This window comes from Phallusia mammillata, chromosome 1 (genome assembly GCF_965637545.1).
Source record: "Phallusia mammillata chromosome 1, kaPhaMamm4.hap1.1, whole genome shotgun sequence".
Lineage (NCBI taxonomy): Eukaryota > Metazoa > Chordata > Ascidiacea > Phlebobranchia > Ascidiidae > Phallusia > Phallusia mammillata.
In genome coordinates, this window is record NC_137252.1 from 34,308,489 (window position 1) to 34,329,753 (window position 21,265).

The 21,265-nt window shown below is 38.3% G+C and overlaps 1 protein-coding gene and 2 pseudogenes across 2 annotated transcripts in view; 2 read left to right on the forward strand and 1 right to left on the reverse strand.

The window, feature by feature from the left end:
- Positions 1–21,265, forward strand: part of LOC145234083 (sodium channel and clathrin linker 1-like) — a 59,343-nt pseudogene that overhangs the window by 27,924 nt on the left and 10,154 nt on the right. The window lies entirely within an intron of this gene.
- The window catches only part of LOC145234046 (uncharacterized), a 78,076-nt gene that overhangs the window by 15,251 nt on the left and 41,560 nt on the right, over positions 1–21,265 (reverse strand). The gene's annotated exons all lie outside the window — the stretch shown is intronic.
- LOC145207099 (uncharacterized) lies at positions 905–4,183 on the forward strand (annotated as a pseudogene).

Sequence of the window (21,265 nt, forward strand, 5' to 3'; positions counted from 1 at the left end):
AAGGTGGCGAACGTAAAATATGACGTCACTTCATTTGACGTCACTAATGAATGCAATCACAAGAACTCAAACCGGAACAAACCTCCCACAGAATGCAAAGTTTGTCATAATTTAGAAAAAAACGATATGTTTGAGATAATATTTAGTTGTAAACTGCAACACGTTGCCCTGAACTATGTCATGGGTTTAGCAACGTTCAAAATGTTTCGCTCAGTTGTTGCTGCCTTATATCCTGAGATAACTATTTATTACAACACATTCGCATTGCACACAACAATGACCAAACATTCATTGGCGCACAATTGTGTGTTTGACGCCATAAACAAAACACTAACCTAAGCATGTTGCAGTTCTAAGCCACGTTTTGTGGTTATTTTGTCAGTACCTTGTTTAAAAGCAAAATTGTTCCTAATTTTTTAGATTTGACGATATTTCGTACGATACCGCTACAAGCTAATCAAAACATCTATGGTGGCCGCCACTGTGCTTTACAAACCCAAGTGCATTCTTTAATGTGCTGTTTTGAAAAAAATCACAAAATATAAAACACACTGCATTTTTTACTGGTTTGGTTCCGGTTCGGTCCAACGCCAAACAAAACATGGGGTTCAACTCCGGTTCTGGATTTTAGAAAATCGTAATTAACGGTTAGGGCTAATTTGGTAATTGTTATAAAAATAGTATAAATTTTGTTTGCAGTAGCTTGGTAGGGTGCGCATTGGGTTGAGCTTACATACCGTTCCTTCCAATATTTGAAAGTAGATTGGGATACTGTTTTGAACGTTATGAGTGGTACCTCAACAGCTTGCTCAACAAACTGTTTTTTTTTTGCGAGGTATTCAGTTTGAATTGACACTTTTGGCCGATTGCGCGTCATTGTGTGCTGGCGAGCTGGGCGGCGACTCTGGATTTCATGATGGTGTGTTTTGTTTTCTTGCAACGTTTTCAATGACCTTTCGCACATAAGTGTTTCCAATATCTTAAACAACTTTTCACACGTAAGTGACTGCAAACTATGGCAGAACATAATAAGCATTTCGCGTGTACGTGTTATGCAACTAATCTCGTGACACTATCGCTATATAAACAAGCATTTTAAAACCTAAGAAAAAGAATAGAGAACACAGGCGACAGTAAGATAATAACTAAGTGCTGTTTGGTACTGGTTTGGTATGTTCAACCGATTGTAGCGCTGTTGTTTTGTTTCGCTGAAAAATAGACTTATAAATATTAAAGGTAATGCTTGGCGTCATTTAGACTTGATTTATGCAGCGTTAGATTTGTCTAGTCAGTTTGGAGTCAGGTTTAGTACAAAGTGGTGCCCCCTTAGGTGATGTTGATTTCGCGCATTTAACCCTCTGATAAAATCGCTGTTAAGAACGCCTAAATTAATGATGCAGAGAGTTGCTAGTCTCGTTCCCGTTTCTGTAAGCGCCGCGACACATTGTTATAATACGCCTTTCCAGGCTGTATGGACTTCGCCAACGGTATTGTATTACTCTGAGACTGAGCTACGTTCGAATTATTCTGTCAAGTTTTCAGATAGGTACCAGGCAGCATCGCCGTTTTTGCCAAGTAGCCAGGCACCGTGTGATGCGCAGTATTTTACACCTCGCTATCAAATTAATTCTGCGCCTTTTGAAGTTGGTGAACTTAATTTACCTCCCATGTGGACGGATACAGTAAAATTTTGGTTTACTACGGTGGAAAACATTTTTCAACGCCACCGAATAACGTCTGACGCTGAGAAATTCTGTTTAATTGTCTCTGTGTTGAACCAGGCACAAGCGCAAAAGGTCAGCCACGTCATTTTAGGTGCTGTTGGTGGTTGTCTTTCGTATGACGATTTAAAACAGGCTCTCATATAGGCTTTTAGCGTTAACCCTGTTACTGAGGTACAAGAGTCGCTTCCCGATGTTACGTTGGAAAGTAAGCACCCTAGTGTCTCTGTCGATAGTTTGGTTCCAGAGGGCGATAACCAAGATCTAGTACCGGTCGCCGAAAAGTTGCTAAACCAGTCGTTTTTGGCCCCTGATTATGGATTGTTGGTTGACACATTGGTCGAAAACGCTGATCAATTCGCATTGATTAGCGAACCAACAAACTTTCAGTCTTTCAAGGTGGCTGAAAAGGACGCAATTGTCGCCGGCAATAAAAGTGTCGAGGCGTGCCGATTTCAGCAGCTCACCGGACGAAACGCCAGATTGTTTAGGTCCGCGGCCGATTTGAGAATAGGATAGCAGGTAAGTATGAAATTTATTGGCCTGACTACGGTCTACGGACGGATTGTTCACCTTACTTTGATATTGCCTTCTCCCCATATTTTTAATCTCTACCAGGCGATTGCTAATCCTCAATTGCACCAACTGTACCATGTCGTAACTATAATCATGCCCATTAATTATCAATGCTCTGACATGGCAGTTTGTTTGCTATAAGAATACTTAGCGTCGCAAAGTTGCGACAGGTTTAATGTTTTGCATTTTTGAGTGCAGTTTTACAGAGAGATTAATACTACATGAGGGTCAGACGAGTTCGATCTATACTGACGACGACGTCTCAGATAAGTACAAACAAATGATCTTTATATGCCTAAATTACGTTGGCCTATGCCACGCCAATATATCAGAAAAGTCTGTTACTAAACCTCGTAGATGGACCCTTAGTTGCATAACAACTACGTTGATATTAATAAACGATCATAACATTCATTCTAAGTGCCTCGTAGGTTGACTCTGTATAAAAATTATTTTAGATTTGACATGACTATATGTGACACCAAAACGATAAATGTGACATTGTATTTAATCAATTAAACGTGCTAAGGAAAAATGCAGGAGAAGGCTATAGTGATTAAGCGGTAAATTGATGTAACGCTTATGCAAATGGCACTTGACATACGCCTGCGTTGCGCAAGCGTTCCTTGAACGCCCCCAACTGATTCATATTGAATCTTTTACCACATTGAGCACCGCTCAAGTAGCATTGCTGCACAGTCGCTAGGCCACAAGTAGCCTAAAAGCAATTGCAACTCAAATGAGCTTGATTGCCTAAACAATTACCTTGCCTCGACGGCAGCGCGAAACTATAATAATCCCTCAGTGATTAGCCTGTCAGATCGATTAGGCAAGAGTAAACCCCAAAACAAAGCGACTCGCCAACACTAAACTGCAGATTGCAAACGCACTGCAAACCCGCACAAGTGGGAGGCTTCATAGCCACATTTCACCTGTGAGATCAAGACGCCACGCGACAAGCAAGCATCGAACCGTAAAAAAACTTGGCCAAATTCTGAAAAGTACAACAGCTCGTTTAATTTCTTACACGAATTCGAAGCAGAAACACTTTGTCAAATGTCAAAACTAATTTTATTTGTATACCATATACCTACATAGTACTTAGAATTTGCGCCTTATTATTCGTATATATACTTATAATCATCATCATATTACCCCTATAGTGTCCATAGAAACATTAGTGTAAACATTTTTCGCGCAAAATCTTGCATTGAGTTTCCAGGCTTTTCAAAAAAAATCAACTGTTGGATTCTCATCAAATCAGCGGTTCGAATGTTCATCACATCAACATCATTACGTTAACACACAGCGTGATATTTCGACAGCAACAAATCAAGCACGGCAAACGGACTCAAAAACAATTTCAACTCGAACCAGATCTGACTTGGAGCACGAAGCGTCAAAAAGAAATCAACAAACGGACATTCATAACTCTAAAATGGAAAACATCACCCCGAAAAATCTGTTCCGGAAAACATTTTACGGAGCGGGGAGTGATATGTATCGGACTCTGGATTTCATGATCAAACTTTGGACTTTAAATTCAAACATTTGTCACATGTGTTTTGTTTTCTTGCAACGTTTTCAATGACCTTTCGCACATAAGTGTTTCCAATATCTTAAACAACTTTTCACACGTAAGTGATTGCAAACTATGGCAGAACATAATAAGCATTTCGCGTGTACGTGTTATGCAACTAATCTCGTGACACTATCGCTATATAAACAAGCATTTTAAAACCTAAGAAAAAGAAAACACAGACGACAGTAAGATAATAACTAAGTGCTGTTTGGTACTGGTTTGGTATGTTCAACCGATTGTAGCGCTGTTGTTTTGTTTCGCTGAAAAATAGACTTGTAAATATTAAAGGTAATGCTTGGCGTCATTTAGACTTGATTTATGCAGCGTTAGATTTGTCTAGTCAGATTGGAGCCAGATATCGGAGTGTTCTTATTGTCTACCTTTCATAGGTCAGTACAATATGTTATGAATTTCAGATGAATATTCGTAACCGCTCGCTCATGCGCAGATAAACGTTAAGGCTTTGTGAAAACGACATGCTTTGCAGAGTCTGATTATGGCATTGGCAATTTTCACTTACTGACACTATATACCAGGGGTGTCAAACTCAAACCACTTTGAGGGCCAAAAACAAGCTTCCAACTAAGTCAAGGGGCCGCACTGTCGAAACTTTTTTACAGTTCCACATGACAAAAACACAATTGCATGATTATAAATTAAAAGAATCATTAATTCCATTAAAAAACTATATTTTAATAAATAACAAACATATATACAGTGTAACAAAATGAAAGAATCAACTGTGCTTTATTGCTTTGTGTGAAAACAATGGCGTACAATGACGCAACAATCGCAGTTGCTGATTATAAAGATGGATTATATCAATTAACCTATTGAAACGCTAATATATACCACTAATAGACAGGGATTGTATCGTGTGAACTCGCTGGGATGACAGTTGATTTTGCCTGAGTAAAATACATAAATAACTTCTAGATTAGAAGTTACTTCGGGGGCCGCACAAAAGCTCTAAAAGGGCCGCATGTTTGACATCCCTGCTATATACCTCATCCACATTTAGTTAAATTTCGATAGGTGTCTCAAAGAAGTTAAATTTTGATCGAGTAGCTTAAAAGGGGTAAGGTCAGTAAGTACGGTTTTGAAATTTCACATCAGACACTAATATTTTAATTAGTATTATTAAATTTTAAATAAACATAGCCTACCTAACCCCAATCCTAACAGCCCCAAATGCCTGGATTTGACTGTCGTAAAGTATAGTGTTAGCAGATTTTTCGCTTGACTTCAGTGAAAGACGGGACTGGGTGAAAGGTCACAGACAGTCCTTCAGTGCAGTTTTTATCAATCTGCAACATTTTTTTCGATAGTTTGTTAACGCTTTGGAAAGTGGTGTTGTGTGCAAACTTTCTGTGTTTTTTTTCACGAGGTATTCGGGTTTGAATTGGCGCTCATTGCGCGTCGTGGTACGCCGGCGAGCTTGGCGGCGGCAATACGCGCATGTTATGAATTTCAGTTAAATATTCGGAGCAGCTTCTCATGCGCAGAATAACGTTAAGGCTTTTTTAAACGGCATGCTTTGTACAATCTGAATATGGCATTAGCCATTTTTACTATCGCTTTCTGTTTCGTGAAAAAATCTTTGTTTTAACTACTTTTTTGCAATGGAAAAGCGTGAATGCCTCACAGCTACATTTGTGTGGGTTTTATCGCTCTTAACTTGCGTATTTTAACGAAATATGTTTAGCGTGCTAGATCAAAATATAACTAATGTTGAAGACCACTCAGCCTATATAAATAAATATTCGCAACGCTTGACAACCAATCCAAGCTGCGGCGTTGCTATGAACTGACAAGTTCTTACAGCAAGATTTGCGAAAGTTCCTTTACAAAACTTTGTCTGTCAATCCTAGTTCTGCATTTTTAAAAACAACAGCAGAAAACAATCCTTTCAATTTAAGCTGATCAGTTTTTTCAAATGCATGTAGTCTCCCAGAAAAAAGTTTTTAAACCTACTCTAGACTAAGCTACAATCAGGCAGGAAAAATTCCGGCCATGAAAAGTGTTGTTAAAAAATATTTTCAGGCTAACTTTCGGATGTAAAAAATGTACATTAAAATATCCCCAACTTTAGATGGGCTATTTGTGTCCTAAGCCCGTTTGAAACAAACCTTTTCTGAAACAAAACTATAAGTAGGCTGTATAACATTGTTAATGCATAACAAATCGATTTTAATTAACTAACGTTTTACCTGAGTATACGAAACCCATTTGCGTTGACGGATTTTTTTTAGTTGAAATTATCAACACACACAAATTGGTATAGGTGCAACAAACTCCTGACAGGGATTGTACAACAAAAAACACAAAAAACTTAAAAACCTACAAGACTTTCATACTGATCGATGTACTTTCATGCTGCATCGCTGACTTTGAACCAAAGTAAATCCTCATATTTTGCACTCGACTTAAATACAGTAAACTGATTTACATACAGCTTGACATCAGGTACCATGTGAACTTTGACTAAACTGTAGTACATTGCCCGCCAACAAATTTATTGCAGTTGAATCACATGCTCAGTGGTTTATTGGTTGTTAAATAACTTAGGCATATTTGATTTGTTGTAACAAGTATTTATATAACCGTCCAGCTGGCGCAACAAAGTGCTACGTGACAAACAACATGAACCACAGCAGGTTAAAAACTGTTAGTATTATTAAACGATATGTTCTAACAAGAATGTCTATCTCTAAAAATCTGTTTTTTTTGGAAAATGTTTTGCAGTTTGTAAGACTAAAACATCCCAAAATTAGCGGAATATAATTAACAGTACTCCAAATCTTAAACACATACAGCAAAAAAAATAACAAAAATATTACACTACTATTACACATTTTTAGGTTTACAAGAATACTACAAGTGTGCAACTAGTATTGAAACATCGACCACCAAAATACATGGATAGTCATGTAAGTCTCGTTACAGTGGAAAAATCTTGATTGTATGACTTTCACTTCAACTAAAAATGGCCACCATTGTTTTAAACCATGCATGGTTTCTTTGGGTAAAATGTCAAAAACTGCCATAAAATAAAGAAAGTAAATTCCGAAACTCCATTTGGAAACTTCCTTAAATGCAGAAGATCAAATTTTGGCTTAGAAAAAATCATAAATAGTGAAATGATAGGTTTATCGAATGTGGCTCTTTGCATTAAAATCATAACAATCAATTGATTTTACTCTTTATTGAAACACTCATGGCAGTGGTTCCCAACCAGAATGGAATTTTATGCATTAAGCAGGGTCGTTAGTTTCCTGCGTATTAGGAATACTTGACAAACCGGTCTCGTCAGCAGTTAGTGTTTGACACGTATTGTCAGACAAATATTAACAAATCGGTATATGACCTTAGTGCTACGTGACAAACAATATCAACCACAGCAGGTCAAAAACAGTTCATATTTTTAAAAAAAATAGCTTCTAACAAGAATGTCTACCTCCAAAAATCTATTTTTGAACGTTTTGCAGTTTGTAAAACTAAAACATTACAAAATTAGGTGCACAAAACTAACACAGTACTCCAACTCCCAAAGACACATAGCAAAAAATAACAAGAAGATTACATTACTATTACACATTTCCAGGAATCCAAGAATTCTGCAAGTGTGCAACTAGTATTGAAATATCGACATACCACCAAAATGCATGGATAGTCATGTAGGCTAAGTCATGTTACAGAGGAACAAAAATTTATTTTATGACTTTCACTTCAACTGAAATTGGGCAATAACTATTAATACCCTGTTTTTGCCGCGGGTTGGCGACCTTTGCTTTAAGGGAAATCATTTTCACAGTTTAGGTTTTAGGACAATTATGGTCAACCCTATTTAGTAAACCTGTGGTTCCCAACATGTTAACATAACTTACATCACTTTACACTTTATAAAGCTAGGTGCATTAAATTAAACCATTACCTTTTACATGGCAGAAAGTAGTAAGTAGTAGCTTTCGTTTCACTTATACTTACTTGAATTGACTTTATTAAAATTAAAGAGGTTTATTGATGAAAATAACGACCAAAATAGACGTAAAAAGCGACATGCTTTACTGTTCAAATTTTTCATCTAATGCTCATGTCATCATCGGTGATATGATGGGCTACATCAGTTACACCCGTTTGTATCGCTTAAAAACCATAGATAAAAAGGTGAGCAGCAGTGCAAAAAAAATTAAATTAAGATGAGATGAGCTAATTGCATCCTAAGTCTGTTGCAAACAAACCTTTTTTAAAAAAACTCTAAAATATGGGCTATTACAGGCACTGGCGAATTAAGCATTCTCAATGTGCCAAATGTATAACAATTCGATTTTAACTAACCAATGTTTTGCATGACTTATAAGAAACCCCATTTGCGTTGACGAAGTTTTTTGAGTTGAAATTACCAACACACATTATAGGTATAAGTGTAACAAATTGCTAATGGGGATTGTAGAACAAAGCAAAGAAGGTTTATCATGTGCATGCTCTTTTTATTGTCTCTTAACAGGCATATAACAACCACCTTTTTTAACGAGAAAACTTAAAAACCTACAAGTATTTCATACCTGATCTATGTATATTCAGGCTGCGTCGGTGACTTCTAAACCAAAGTACAACTTCACATTTTGCACTGGATTTAAATACAGCAAACTGATTTAATACAACTTGACATCAGGTGCAGTGTGACCTTTGACTAAACTTTAGTGTGTAGCCCACTAACAAATTTATTGCAGTTGAATCACATGCTCAGTGGTGTATTGGTTGTTTAAGAGTAGATTAAGCGTATTTGATTACCTGTAACGAGGATTTTTATGACTGTATATCTGCTTGCGCACCAAAGTGCTACGTGACAAACAACATGAACCGCAGCAGGTTAAAAACAGTTCATATTATTAAAAAAAAATGTTTTAACGAGAATCCAAAAAATTGTTTTTTTTTGGAAAATGTTTTGCAGTTTGTAATACTAAAGCATTACAAAAATAGGTGCATAAAACTAACAGTGCTCCAACTCTTAAAAACACATAGCAAAAAATAATAAGTAGATTTCATTACTATTACACATTTTCAGGTTTACAAGAATACTGCAAGTGTGCAACTAGTATTGAAATATCGACCACCAAAATGCATGGATAGTCATGTATATCATGTTGCAGTGGAATAAAAATTTATTTTATTACTTTCACTTTAACTGATATTTGGCAATAACTATTAATACCCTGTTTTTGTTTGCGCTAGAGTTTCGGGTAACTTTAAAGCATACATCGTTTCGCGGAACAAAAAGTCAAAACTGCCATAAATTAAAGCAAGTAAATTCTAAAATTATATTTGGACCTTCCTTGAATGCAAAAAAAAAAACAGATTTTTGCCCAGAAATCATAGCAATCAATTGATTCTACTATTTCTTGCAAGATTTATGGTAGTGGTTCCCAAGCAGAATGGAATTTTATGCATTAAGCAGGGTCGTTAGTGTTACCGTAATTTCGCATCGTTATGACCTAAAAATCTAAAAATTTTGGCCTACAACTTGAAAATTATGACAAATTTTGAAATTAAAATTATGAAGAACCCAAGTAGTCAAATTACGCATTATTGTACAAAAAAGTAAAAATATGGCTGTAGGCTAATCTAACTAGAGCGAAAGAATGTGCAAAAGTCTAACAGAAAGGTAAAAATCTGAACACAGACCTAGCCTATTCTGAAAAGGAAAAAAAGCTAATTAACAATCACTGCCAAAAAACTGCAGCTAAGACACAACAAAAATGGTTCAATACATTTGTCTAAACAAAAGATATATAAAGTATGAAAGCAAAACCGAAGCAAGAGCTGCACTTAACCAACAGCTGCCGTGAAATGACTTGGGACCTACCAACACTTTACACGATTTGAGGTGTTGAGCATCACACCTTATCAACCTAATTATTTTACTTAATGGTTTATGATTCACAATACGTAGACAATGGGCCATTTACAAAAATATACTTAGTATATTATGGTGCAACCTCTACTACACCACGACAGTGCAGTTTGTAAACAATTTTGAGTCATTTGCCGATGTGTGTGTGTGTGTGTGTGTTTATTTTCCTATAACGTTAAAAATCAAGCCCTGTTTTGACTTTAATGCGCGGCTTCCGCGACCGCCAGCTTGCGATCTTGTTAGGGAGGGAAGGTATTCAACGTGATTTTTGCACCTCAGCCAGCAGGTTTGCCGACATGGACTCCCAATCCCATATTCATTGCTCCAAACCCCAACGGAAAAGCAAGAACTATTGGAGATTCTGGCCAAGATGGACGAAAACCTACAGCAGTTCCTTGGGATATTTTGACGTAAACTCAACCAGTTACGTGCAAAAGTTACAAAGACAGGCTATCAGGATCATCGTCTACCGGCACACGACAGGCAGCAGTCGTCTATACATTCCAGGGACGCACTACAAGATGTCAATGGAACCAGAGTGGTGAGGAACGTTAAGCAGCAGACTCCGACCACTTCTTCAAGCAGATAACTAATACAAAGCCCTGCTTCCGAAGTAGGCCTAAAACGTTATGTAAAACTACTCATCGAGGGCAAGATGGTTCGCGCATTGGTTGACACGGGTGCCAGCTTAAGCGTTTTAAACTTTAGTGTCTGGGAAACCGTAAAATCTAATGACAAGTTACAACTCCGCCCTTCACCGAGAAATATTGAGTTCGAAGGCGCCTCCGGCGAAGTAATTGGGAAAAACGGCGCATGCCAAGAAGAAGTCAAATTTTGCGATTTCAGCATCAAACAGGGCGTTTTGGTGACATCGCTTATTTAGGAAGAGTGCGCTTTGGGGTTAGACTTACTGCAGCGTAACAAATGTCGACTTTGCTGCAGAAAGAAATCAATCCCGACAGACAGAGGATCGGCACCAGATGTTGTACACCCTTTTTACAGCAAACGAGCCGAGATATACTTGATGCAGGGTGTTTTTGTACCGGGTTCTTCGTTAGAAATGTAAACGCTTCTATGTCTAATTCGATATCTGTATGAGTGGAGAAGGACAGATAGTTTACACTGACCCAAATCTATTAGGAGGGACGTACGTAACTTCAAAGTCTAAGAATACAGTCCCAGTCTATTTAGCCAACCTCGGGAATAGACCAATGTTCTCTGGGAGTCGTATATATAGCTTAACACCGGTCTCTGCCCTAGGCGATGTTAAAAGCCACTCCCACGAATCTTGTGTTATAATTGAACCCCCGAAGGTGCATCGGCTACTCCAAAGAACACATAAAGCGTTTGCTACGAGAGAACACGAGCTCGGACGGACGCATCTCGCTAAGCATGTTTTCGACACTGGAGACAACACACCGATACGGCAATCTCCGCGCTGGATGGCTCCCAGCGACAAACGCAAAGTTGAAGAGATCGTTCGAGAAATAGAGCAACAATGCTTGGTACGGCTTTCGCATTCCCTGTGGTCTAGTTCTAGCGTACTCGTGTGGAAAAGTTTAGGTGAGACCAGATTTTGCATTAGGCAAGTTAATCACCGACGATAAGAATAGTTACCATCTGCCGAGAGTGGACGATAGCTTCGACGAAATGTCGGACGCTAAATATTTTTCATGTTGGCTCTTAAGTCCGGGTATTGGCAACTACAATTTTTCAGCGTCTGTTTGTTCAAAACCTTTTGTACTGCGGACCGTTTTTGAAACTGAAATTTTATCACGGACCAGTTTTCAAAAAAAACTACCAATAGTTAGCAATAAAAACGCTTAAGTTAGTTTATCATCCCCTGGATACATTTGCAAAATGTTGTATAGCATTTAACCTGAAACATTATACGGCCCGGTAACGAACTGTTCTAAACGGCATTAAGTGGCGGGAAGCTCTAGCGTACGGTTGCCGACTACTGTTCTAAACGGCATTAAGTGGCGGGAAGCTCTAGCGTACCTAGAGGACATTATTGTATGTGTGAATTCACTTATATGTAACGCATGAGCATCGTATTTGACCGCCTAAAAACGCCGGCCCTACCTTAAAAACCCGCAAGTGTTCCCTGTTTTCAGAGAAGGTTTACTTTTTGAGTCATACAGTATGACTTCTTATTTTCGCAGTTTTATAAAGGTATATGCTACTATTGTACCATTACACAAGATGACCGAGAAAGGTATATGTTTGAATTGGGGGAGGAGCAACGGACACCAAAGTAAGAAGTTTGCTCGGCCTAGGGCGCTATTAGTCCCTTCAGGCGAACTAATGCCCATGGAACGCGTGGTAGTGGATATCATGGGACCTTTACCTCTGTCGGCATGTGGCTACCAGTACATTTTAATAGCATGTGACGCTTTTAGTAAATATGTACGCGCTTGACCATGACGAATTCAAAAGGATTCGGAAGTAGCCAGCGTTCTGTTTTTCAGGTGGCGGACGGTACACGGTGTCCCAGACTGCACCCATTCGGATCAGGGAACTAATTTAGAATCCTCGTTATTCAAAGAACTGGCACGGTAGATGGGTTGTCGGAAAACAAGGGCTTCGGCCTTCTATACAACTCGAACGCCGGATGCGAAAAAGCAACTGCACTATAAAAACGATGATCTGTAACTACTTACAGCGCAATAAAAACGGTGGAATAAAGCTTTATCCGCCGAAGTCGCCGTGTACAAACCCAGCGCGCATAACAGCACCTTACTATCTCAACATTGAATGGGCATAATTTGCATCTCCCAGCAGATCCTTTAGGAGCACCGATTGACGACGGAACAAAAGATGACGAACTTGGCGGTCTCCGGAACTGGCTGCATCTCACGAACAAAGTGGTTCGAGAAACCACCACCGCCCAGCGAGAACGAATGGCACAATACGACAAACGTAAGCGGTGAAATCCATACCAGGTTGGCGAATTAGTATTGCTCCCAGACCTGGCAGTAAAACCGGGCGCTTGCAGGAAATTTCATTTGCCTATTAAAGGTCCCCTTAGAGTGACAGCAGTCAAGTCGACCGTAAACTATGCATTTGAAGACGACCAGAGACAAACGAAGGTCGTCCATTAAAACCTAGCCGCGCGACAATGATGCCAACGAGCACCCCCAGTGATGAAACTGAATCTACGCTTACGCTTAGGGCTCCGCCCACTGTAAATACGAATATGAATGTAGCGAATCGAGATGAGACCCCAACATTTCATCCGCATCCAAGAAAGAAGGTGTAATTCTCCCATTTAAAGGTAGAAACTTTGACTGCATCGCCAACCGTCTCAGGGAAAATCGCCAGCGACTAAAGTGCAGAACTGTAGCGGGTTGCAAAGGGATGCAACGTGATAGGGACGGGTCTGTTACCGTGTTAATCTCGTCGTAACTTAATCGCTTTGTTTCACATTAGTCACGTGGGCCTTCTGAATGTCTTTAACTTTCTAAGTTTGTTTATCAAGAGTCGTTTCCTGTGTCTTTGCCTATTTTCCTAAACGTGTTTATCTTAATTTCGCGATGTGTTCTTCATGTTTTGCGCTTTATTTCCTCTTCACATTCTTTTGTTGCGTTCACGTTTATCTTATTAACTGTTCGATTGCTTTTCAGTACATTTCAATCTTAGGTGTAACCGTCTAAAGCCGCTAGGGCGATGATAACTGACCTGTGGGTTTTGACCATGTGACCTGTTAGTTTCTTTATTTCTTAATTAGTTCAGTGTTAGCCTTTTTTCATTTTTTTGTATGTTTTTAAGTCTTTTTGCGGGCCACGTGCAATGGCGAGGAGTTCTTCCCCGGCTGTGGAACTGTCAACTTGTCTTGAATTTTGTGCTGCGCAGTAACTTTGCCAATATCGTACAGTTTTATACAGCGTTTTCAAATGAAAACAGCAGTGTTCAAACGCGTCTAAACTAGGGGTTTTCGTAGCTAGCCATTAGTGCAGTGTTCGGAGGTTTTGGCAACCATTGAATTGGGCGCCACATTACTTTCTTGTATATCAGGCACACTTGACAAACCAGTCTCATCAGCTGTAAAAACACATGAATTTACGTGTTCAACACGTATTGCCAGACAAATAGTAACAAACCCGTATTGTTGCACACACAAACTGCAAAACGGAACAATAATCTGGCGTTGTGTATTAATCGGTTTACCTCCTTTGCATTCACGATTCATGGTATATAAACGCTGTTACGGTCGTGTTATTGTACTGCGCTAAAATTCTGGACAAGTAAAGTGTTTTTCACAATTATGTCCAGGCTAAATTCTGGATGAAATAAGCAGGTACTGAAAAAAAGATCCAACTTCAGATAAGCTATAAGTAGTCTTCAAAGGGCACTGGCGATTTAAGTATTCACAATGCGACAAATGTGTAACAAATCGATTTTGATTGACCAATGTTTTGCCTGACTTATGCGGAACTCCATTTCTCCATTTGAAATTACATACACATTCTAAATTGGCATAAGTGCAACAAATTCTTAACAGGGATTATACAACAACACAAAAAAGGTTTATTAACCGCATGCTCTTTTCATTGTCTTTCAACAGACACTTAACACCAAACTAAAGCACCACAAAACTTAAAAACCAACAAGACTTTCACACCTGATCTATGTTTCTCCATGCTGCGTCGGTGACTTTTGAACTAAGTACAACCTCATATTTTGCACTCGACTTAAATACAGCAAACTGATTTACATACAATTTCACTTCTGGTGCCGTGTGAACTTTGACTAAACTTAAGTGTACATTGTCCACTCACAAATTTATTGCAGTTAGATCACATGCTCAGTGGTTTATTGTTTGTTTAGGAGTTGTTTAAGCGTATTTGATTATCTGTAACGAGTAATTTTATGAACTTAGTTCTGCTTGCGCAACAAAGTGCTATGTGACAAACAACATGAACCACAGCAGGTCAAAAACAGTTCATATTAACAAAAAATATGTTCTAACACGAATATCTGCCTCCAAAAAAATTTTTTGAAACGTTTTGCAATTTATCAGACCAAGACATTATAAAATTTTATGCATAAAACTAACAGTACTCCAATCTATAAAGACATATAGCAAAAATAATAAGAAGATTACATCATTATTACACATTTTTAGTCACGCAAGTCATGTTACAGTGGCACAAAACTTTATTGTATGTCTTACACTTCAACTGAAATTGTCACTACTAATACCCAGTCTTCTGACACTAATTCCAGTCACATATATTGACATTACTTAGCTGACAAATTCAGCACACACTCAAATCAGTCTGTATGGCATCGTCAGTCCGAAACAGGAAATAAATAAATCACGATATAAAGTCATAAAAATGTAAATATTAAAAGAATAACAACGGATACAGGTATGTTGCAGTGAAAACACACAAGATCCTACTGCAACGGCTACAACACCATATGGATCAGGACCATAATACATCGTTATACCCAGTCTTCTGTTTGCGTTAGAGTTCCGGGTAACGTCAAAGCATACATCGTTTCTCTGAGCAAAAGGTCAAAAAACTGCCATAAACTAAAGCAAGTAATTTTAGAAACTACATTTGAAAACTTCCTTGAATGCAGAAAATTTAAGTTTTTGATTGAAAAAAATCATAAATAGTGAAATGATATGTTTATTAAATGTGGTTCTCTGCCTAAAATTGATAGCAAATTTAAGTGTTTGACACGTATTGTCAGACAAATATTAACAAATATAGACGCGGTTGTAGCTAACTACCAAAAACGGGTACGGTCATGTTATTTCACTGCAATTATCATTTACGACTTTTATGTCCGGCATAATCGTCAAACAATGTGGGATCTTAACATTTAGTAATTTAACAAACTGAGCCGCATTAAATTAAAGAGTGACATGTTGCTCCGGAGGCGCGGGTTGGCCGACCCTGCGTTAAAGGGAATCATTTCCACAGTTTAGGTTTTAATGACAATGGTGGTCTTTCCGATTTAGTTAACCAGTGGTTGTCAACATGTTAACATAACTTACATCACTTTACATTTTGTAAAACTAGCTGCATTGAATTTGAACATAAAAAGTAGTAAATAGTAACATATGTTGAACTTACACTTGCTTAAATTGACTTTGTTAAAATTAAAGAGGATTAATGATAAACATAAAGGTCAAAATAGATGTAAAAAGCGACATGCTTTATTGTTCAAACGTTTCCTCAAAAGCTTATGCCATCATTAGTGATATGAAGAGCCACATTAGTTACATCCGTTTATCTTTTGAGTCACGTAAACCGTTGATAAGAAAGTTGTATATAAGTCCCGAAAGTAAAAAACAGGTATATCAAAACTATCTCCAACTTAAGATGGACTGTTTGTGTCCTAAGCCCGTTTGAAACAAACCTTTTCTGAAAAACCCACTAACCCACTAAGTAGGATATAAAAGGCACTGGCAAATTAAGCATTCTCAACATGACAAATGTATAACAAACCGATTTTAACTAACCAATGTTTTGCATGACTTATAAGAAACCCCATTTGCGTTGACGGAGTTTTTTTAGTTGAAATTACCAACACACACTAATTGGTATAAGTGCAACAAACTCTGAACAGGGATTGTAGAACAAAGCAAATAGGGTTTATTGTCAGAATGCTTGCTCTCAAAATGCTTGCTCTTTCTATTGTCTTTCAACAGGCACACAACATCAATCTATTTTTTAACACAAAACTTATCTGTAATAGCTAATTTGTATACCTCCATGCTGCGTCGGTGACTTTTGAATCAAAACGCAAATCGGTATTTTGCACTCAACTCAAATATATTAAACTGATTTACATATAGCTTGACTTCAGGTGCCACATGAATTTTAGTACATTGCCCACCCACAAATGTATTGCAGTTGAATCACATGCTCAGTGGTTTATTGGTTGTTTGAAGAGTTTTTTATGACAGCCAGCTACCAGACGGTCATGTTACTGCAATAAATTTGTGGGTGGAAAACTTTATTAACTTTCTCTTCAACTGAAATCGGGCAATAACTCTTAAAACCTTGTTTTTGTTTGCACTAGAGTTCTGGGTAACGACAAAGCATACATCGTTTCTCTAAGCAAAAAAGTCAAAAACTGCCGTATACTAAAGCAAGTAAATTCAGAAACTATATTTGGAAATTTCCTTGAATGCAGAAGAACAAATTTTTGCTCAGAAATCACAGCAATCAATTGATTCCACTCTTTCTTGCAACGTTTATGACAGTGGTTCCCAACCACAATGGAATTTTATGCGTTAAGCAGAGTCGTAAGATTCTTGCATATTAGGCACACGTATTTACATACCAGTCTCGTCAGCTGTAACGGCGCATGAATTTAAGTGTTTAAAACGTATTGTCAGACAAATATTACCAAACGGGTATTTTTGCGCGCACTCAAACTGCAAAATGAAACAGTGATCTCACGTTGTGTGTTAATCGGTTTACCTCTTTCGACTTCACGTTTAATGCTATATAGACGCGGTTGTAGCTAACTACCAGAAACGGGTACGGCCGTATTATTGCACTGCAATTTTTATTTTCGACTTTTTTGTCCGCATAATCGTCACAGTGTGTAATCAAAACATTTTGTAATTTCAAAAACATAGTCGCAATGGACAAATCTGTAGCGGTCCCATGGAATAATTTAGAACGTAGGACAGACTTATGTAGTATGTATCAAAGCCGCAACTTATAGTTGAGGAAGTGCTGATAAAAGTCTCACAATAAACATCGCGACCGCTTAACCGCTCACATCGGTGGAAAAAACCCTCACATATTTGCATATAAACCGCGATTTGGGTGAAAAATGTCATTTTTAGGTTAACGTTTGGATAGGCAGAAGCTAAAGAAAAGGCTAACCTGCGCCAGTTTAAATAAGGCTCAAAAAATGACGTTTAAATTTAAATTGAGGCGCTGGGAAAATTTACTGATGCCCGAAAAATGAGGAAGTGTTTAGTATATAGTATATAAAAAAAAGTTCTTATTTCACTTCGCGGCGCAAGTCAGCAAAGATTTATGTATATAGCGCCTCCAGTTAACTGCGACAACTGCCTGCGCCGGCGGTTAGCTGACTTAAATAAATGTAACCGAGTTTAGGACGCGACCATATAGCTGTTCGGGCAAGCGCCCGGTCATTTCGCGGGGATGCGGCAACCGAAATCACGCGGAAACCCCAACGACTCATAAAGGTTAAAGGAAAGACAGAATAGTTCATAGCGCCTTTACTGTATGAGCACAACGTTGGCGTTTATATTAATCATAGTTAATATTTAGTTTAGTTTCAGCTTGGAGATCCAATACAGGTTAACGGTTTCTTTCCTTTTGATTTCTTTGTCGTATCTATTGTTAATTGCTGTTTAAGAAATCAACTGATCTGTATCTAGGTATGTCAACGATGGGCGTTGTGGAAAATGCTATTTCGTTTTCGGATTTATCAAATACATTCGATGACCCTCAACCGTCTAATTTATTGAATGTGGATGCAATTCTAGCTAGTTATGCTGAGCTGTCTTCAGAAGACCAGTTCACCTCAGACGAATATGCAAAGCAACCTAACCCACTTATTGCATGCACGCTAGCGTCAGTCGACTCCGGAAAAAGAAAGTTAGTTCGCCAGCCCGGATTTATCGCGAGCTGGACTCTGGAATTTCTCCTGATTGCGCTGGAGCCGGTCACGGCGAGGGAAATATAAAACCATTCAAAAAAGGTGTCTTAAACAAATTTATCAGTATTCTGAATACAGGGTTGGGTAACGAGTCCTATTAGTCGAGTCTCAAGTCAAGTCAGTAGGGATTCGAGTCCCAAGTCAAGTCAGTAGGGGTCGAGTCCCAAATCAAGTCAAGTCAAAAAGGGTTCGAGTCTCAAGTCTAGTCAAGTCAGAAGGGGTTCGAGTCTCAAGTCGAGTCAAGTCATATGAGGTTCGATTCTCAAGACAAGTCAAAAGGGATTCGAGTCTCAAGTCAAGTCAAGTTAAGTCATTAGCGGTTCGAGTCAAGGCAAGTCCCTAAAAGTTTTTGGAAGCAAGATTAAAGGTTTGGATAGTTATTCGATTTGAATAGTTCATTGCGACTTTCTTGCCCTAAAACAGACACAACTTTAATACAGTGAACAAAACCCATCAACGGCGTCCCTTTCTTTTAGTAGGAGCAACTTTAATAAAACACGTTATTTGGCACTCATTAAACAGCGTGGACAAGAACATCAATCTGTTCAAAGGAGGTTTTGAAAACCCAAAATTCATATATTTACTACAGTCAAACTTCGATACTATGCCACCATGCTATTATGCCACCCTACTATACCACTTTTGATCGTCACCAACTAAATTCAATAGAAAATATATTTACTATGCCACCCCTTACCCTTGATACTATGACACTTGGGAGTACTGTGTTACTGTATTAACGGTCTGGTTGTGGATTGAAAAATTGGACCTTCTGAGTTCTGACAACTTTGGGTTTGAGCTCATGATAAAACAGAGAAAAAATGAAAAACAAATAGTTGATTAAACAAACGTGCTCATGTTAAGAGGTTTCACCGATTTGCAGCGAGTTATGTAAACGCCGCTCTGTGCTTGTGTCACGACAAAACTAACAGATCTTGTTTGTTCTAGGCACGATCTATCCGTATTTTTGCAATAATATATACTGTATACTTTATCTTATAATGTATACTCTAATAAATTATAATCGTACAACACAACGTGGCATTACAGTACATCGTCACGTCACAAGGCTATTTTTACAAACAACTCTCGCTATTATGCCACCCTCGCTACTATGCCACTTTCTCTCGGTCCCAAAGGGTGGCATAGTATCGAAGTTTGACTGTATATGCACAAACTTTTTCACAAACAGCCGCCAATACCCTGCTTGTTTTTGTTTCAAAATTACTGATGTAAAGGAATAGGTTTTTGTCATGTGTTTACGATGTAATGGCGCCTAAAAAGCCCAGATTGATTTCTAACTTGATGCAAGGATTGAGTTGAACGCCAGTCTGACAAATAATCCTAACTATTTATGACGCCATGATCTATATTGTGACGCGTGCTGTGGTACGACCTTTTTCGCATTGTTTGCACTCAATAGGGGACAAATATCTGCATATGACTACGAGGCTGGTAATACTCTTTCCAGTCCCCCCAAATCGGTTCACAGCAGCTTCAAAATGAAAACATTCGGCAAAATAGTTTGATTTTTGTCACGGCCGCTAGTACATATATTTTAATACACACGTTCACCACCGCAAAACTTATGCACCCCTGCGTCACACCAAGCAATATACGTACAACACTTAATGCTAGCGAAAGAAAGTTTATGCATGTAGCTGAGACCTTGTTACATTAAAATTACGCAAAAACCAGAAAGGTGGCTTTTCTATATATTTCCATTTTATATGTAGTGTACCCTATTTATCAATTTACTGTACACACAAAAACAAAATGGGTTCCAACACACATGTTAATGCGAATTAGTCATGATAAAAAGGTTTTCAAATTCGTCACAAGGTGGTCAATTTGTCAATGACCGTTTAACGACATTTTATTGCGTCTTTATAAAACGTCTAGTTTTTTACTTTCATGTTAATCAACAACGTTTGCCTGTAATGTTAAACACCGAAGTATTGTTTTAATCACTGCTAAGATATAAAACCTTTGCTAAAAACACGCGTGCTAACTTAAAAAAACAGCATAGAATTACTGCGCTGATGTCTAATCATCCAAAACGACTGCCTCGTAAAACGCTCATCCACGCGTCTCACGGGTCAAACAGCGAACTTCCGCTGTTCATTAAATGGCCGCAGTTGTAAACCAGTGAATTATGTCTATTAGCTTTCCAGTGTACACATATTATGGGCTGTAGCCTAAAGGTAACCATTTGGCTATTGACCCAAAATTTTGAACACTAAATCAGTAACCCACTGCTAACATTTTCTATTAAAATTTAGCACATATAACGAGCTTGCATTTCTGACCTAAAAACTGGAAAAACTAAAACCGATTATTTCGGGGTTAAAGGGGTGAAAATGGGTGAATCCAATAAACAGTTACAACATGTTTTTAGAAAACCTTACATTGCATCAACCAACGATTCATGAAACTCCTAGATGATGTACTTTGCTGTTTACGTTTTGGTGGCCTGTGGGTGAACCGCTGGGTCATTCGGGGTCAAACTTCAGGAGGATCAAATGATTTACCCAGTTTCACCCCTTAAACCCAATAGCTAACATCTTTGTAAATTTGAATGAATTTAAAGCACTCTTTCTTGCCCAAACGCGCTTCAACAAACCAGTGTTCTAGGACCTAGATGATGTGTACTTTAGTCAGTTCAGCCGTATCAAAAATTTTACGTTTTGGGGGCCTGTGGGTGAACCCTTGGGTCACTAGAAGTCAAACTTCAGGAGGATCAAATATAGATAAATAACTGACATCTGTGTAAATTTCAATAAATTCGAAGCACTCTTTCTTGAC